Here is a 2,500-nt window from a genome sequence, read left to right on the forward strand (position 1 = left end):
AGAGAGAGAGACCACCTTGCATTGTCAATTGCTAAATCTGTATATGGATAAGTAGCCTATGGTTGTCAACTTATTTCGTACGGCCATACCAGCCTGGCAACGCCCGATCTCGTCTGATCTCGGAAGCTAAGCAGGGTCGGGCCTGGTTAGTACTTGGATGGGAGACCGCCTGGGAATACCAGGTGCTGTATGCTCTTTTGCTCATTCACTTAGAAACTGAAATCTTGCAATATGCACAAGTAGTCCTTCATGAAAGGGGCTGGAAGCTGTTTTCATTTTGACACGAGAGAGAGAGAGAGAGAGAGAGAGAGAGAGAGAGAGAGAGAGAGAGAGAGAGAGAGAGACTACCTTGCATTGTCAATTGCTAAATCTGTATATGGATAAGTAGCCTATGGTTGTCAACTTATTTCGTACGGCCATACCAGCCTGGCAACGCCTGATCTCGGAAGCTAAGCAGGGTCGGGCCTGGTTAGTACTTGGATGGGAGACCGCCTGGGAATACCAGGTGCTGTATGCTCTTTTGCTCATTCACTTAGAAACTGAAATCTTGCAATATGCACAAGTAGTCCTTCATGAAAGGGGCTGGAAGCTGTTTTCATTTTGACACGAGAGAGAGAGAGAGAGAGACCACTTTGCATTGTCAATTGCTAAATCTGTATATGGATAAGTAGCCTATGGTTGTCAACTTATTTTGTACGGCTATACCAGCCTGGCAACGCCCGATCTCGTCTGATCTCGGAAGCTAAGCATGGTCGGGCCTGGTTAGTACTTGGATGGGAGACCGCCTGGGAATACCAGGTGCTGTATGCTCTTTTGCTCATTCACTTAGAAACTGAAATCTTGCAATATGCACAAGTAGTCCTTCATGAAAGGGGCTGGAAGCTGTTTTCATTTTGACACGAGAGAGAGAGAGAGAGAGAGAGAGAGAGAGAGATTACCTTGCATTGTCAATTGCTAAATCTGTATATGGATAAGTAGCCTATGGTTGTCAACTTATTTCGTACGGCCATACCAGCCTGGCAACGCCCGATCTCGTCTGATCTCGGAAGCTAAGCAGGGTCGGGCCTGGTTAGTACTTGGATGGGAGACCGCCTGGGAACACCAGGTGCTGTATGCTCTTTTGCTCATTCACTTAGAAACTGACATCTTGCAATATGCACAAGTAGTCCTTCATGAAAGGGGCTGGAAGCTGTTTTCATTTTGACACGAGAGATAGAGAGAGAGAGACCACCTTGCATTGTCAATTGCTAAATCTGTATATGGATAAGTAGCCTATGGTTGTCAACTTATTTCGTACGGCCATACCAGCCTGGCAACGCCCGATCTCGTCTGATCTCGGAAGCTAAGCAGGGTCGGGCCTGGTTAGTACTTGGATGGGAGACCGCCTGGGAATACCAGGTGCTGTATGCTCTTTTGCTCATTCACTTAGAAACTGACATCTTGCAATATGCACAAGTAGTCCTTCATGAAAGGGGCTGGAAACTGTTTTCATTTTGACACGAGAGAGAGAGAGAGAGAGAGAGAGAGAGACCACCTTGCATTGTCAATTGCTAAATCTGTATATGGATAAGTAGCCTATGGTTGTCAACTTATTTCGTACGGCCATACCAGCCTGGCAACGCCCGATCTCGTCTGATCTCGGAAGCTAAGCAGGGTCGGGCCTGGTTAGTACTTGGATGGGAGACCGCCTGGGAATACCAGGTGCTGTATGCTCATTCACTTAGAAACTGAAATCTTGCAATATGCACAAGTAATCCTTCATGAAAGGGGCTGGAAGCTGTTTTCATTTTGACACTAGAGAGAGAGAGAGAGACCACCTTGCATTGTCAATTGCTAAATCTGTATATGGATAAGTAGCCTATGGTTGTCAACTTATTTCGTACGGCCATACCAGCCTGGCAACGCCCGATCTCGTCTGATCTCGGAAGCTAAGCAGGGTTGGGCCTGGTTAGTACTTGGATGGGAGACCGCCTGGGAATACCAGGTGCTGTATGCTCTTTTGCTCATTCACTTAGAAACTGAAATCTTGCAATATGCACAAGTAGTCCTTCATGAAAGGGGCTGGAAGCTGTTTTCATTTTGACACGAGAGAGAGAGAGAGAGAGAGAGAGAGAGAGAGAGACTACCTTGCATTGTCAATTGCTAAATCTGTATATGGATAAGTAGCCTATGGTTGTCAACTTATTTCGTACGGCCATACCAGCCTGGCAACGCCTGATCTCGGAAGCTAAGCAGGGTCGGGCCTGGTTAGTACTTGGATGGGAGACCGCCTGGGAATACCAGGTGCTGTATGCTCTTTTGCTCATTCACTTAGAAACTGAAATCTTGCAATATGCACAAGTAGTCCTTCATGAAAGGGGCTGGAAGCTGTTTTCATTTTGACACGAGAGAGAGAGAGAGAGAGACCACTTTGCATTGTCAATTGCTAAATCTGTATATGGATAAGTAGCCTATGGTTGTCAACTTATTTTGTACGGCTATACCAGCCTGGCAACGCCCG

At 46.6% G+C, this 2,500-nt stretch overlaps 5 non-coding genes and 4 pseudogenes across 5 annotated transcripts; all 9 read left to right on the forward strand.

Annotated features, from left to right (window-relative positions):
- The first annotated feature begins 75 nt into the window (after positions 1-75).
- Positions 76-194, forward strand: LOC146244346 (5S ribosomal RNA). The gene has a single exon (XR_014738251.1). It is a non-coding gene; the product is annotated as a 5S ribosomal RNA (ribosomal RNA).
- A 214-nt stretch (positions 195-408) lies between these two features.
- Positions 409-517, forward strand: LOC146244347 (5S ribosomal RNA; annotated as a pseudogene).
- A 174-nt stretch (positions 518-691) lies between these two features.
- Positions 692-810, forward strand: LOC146244348 (5S ribosomal RNA; annotated as a pseudogene).
- Positions 811-998: 188 nt separating this feature from the next.
- Positions 999-1,117, forward strand: LOC146244349 (5S ribosomal RNA). Its single transcript, XR_014738647.1, has one exon. It is a non-coding gene; the product is annotated as a 5S ribosomal RNA (ribosomal RNA).
- Positions 1,118-1,291: 174 nt separating this feature from the next.
- Positions 1,292-1,410, forward strand: LOC146244350 (5S ribosomal RNA). The gene has a single exon (XR_014738253.1). It is a non-coding gene; the product is annotated as a 5S ribosomal RNA (ribosomal RNA).
- Positions 1,411-1,594: 184 nt separating this feature from the next.
- Positions 1,595-1,713, forward strand: LOC146244351 (5S ribosomal RNA). The gene has a single exon (XR_014738254.1). It is a non-coding gene; the product is annotated as a 5S ribosomal RNA (ribosomal RNA).
- Positions 1,714-1,877: 164 nt separating this feature from the next.
- Positions 1,878-1,996, forward strand: LOC146244352 (5S ribosomal RNA). The gene has a single exon (XR_014739631.1). It is a non-coding gene; the product is annotated as a 5S ribosomal RNA (ribosomal RNA).
- A 190-nt stretch (positions 1,997-2,186) lies between these two features.
- Positions 2,187-2,295, forward strand: LOC146244353 (5S ribosomal RNA; annotated as a pseudogene).
- Positions 2,296-2,469: 174 nt separating this feature from the next.
- Positions 2,470-2,500, forward strand: part of LOC146244354 (5S ribosomal RNA) — a 119-nt pseudogene continuing 88 nt past the window's right edge.

This window comes from Hypomesus nipponensis, chromosome 20 (genome assembly GCF_054491055.1).
Source record: "Hypomesus nipponensis isolate SF chromosome 20, ASM5449105v1, whole genome shotgun sequence".
In the NCBI taxonomy this organism is placed as follows: domain Eukaryota; kingdom Metazoa; phylum Chordata; class Actinopteri; order Osmeriformes; family Osmeridae; genus Hypomesus; species Hypomesus nipponensis.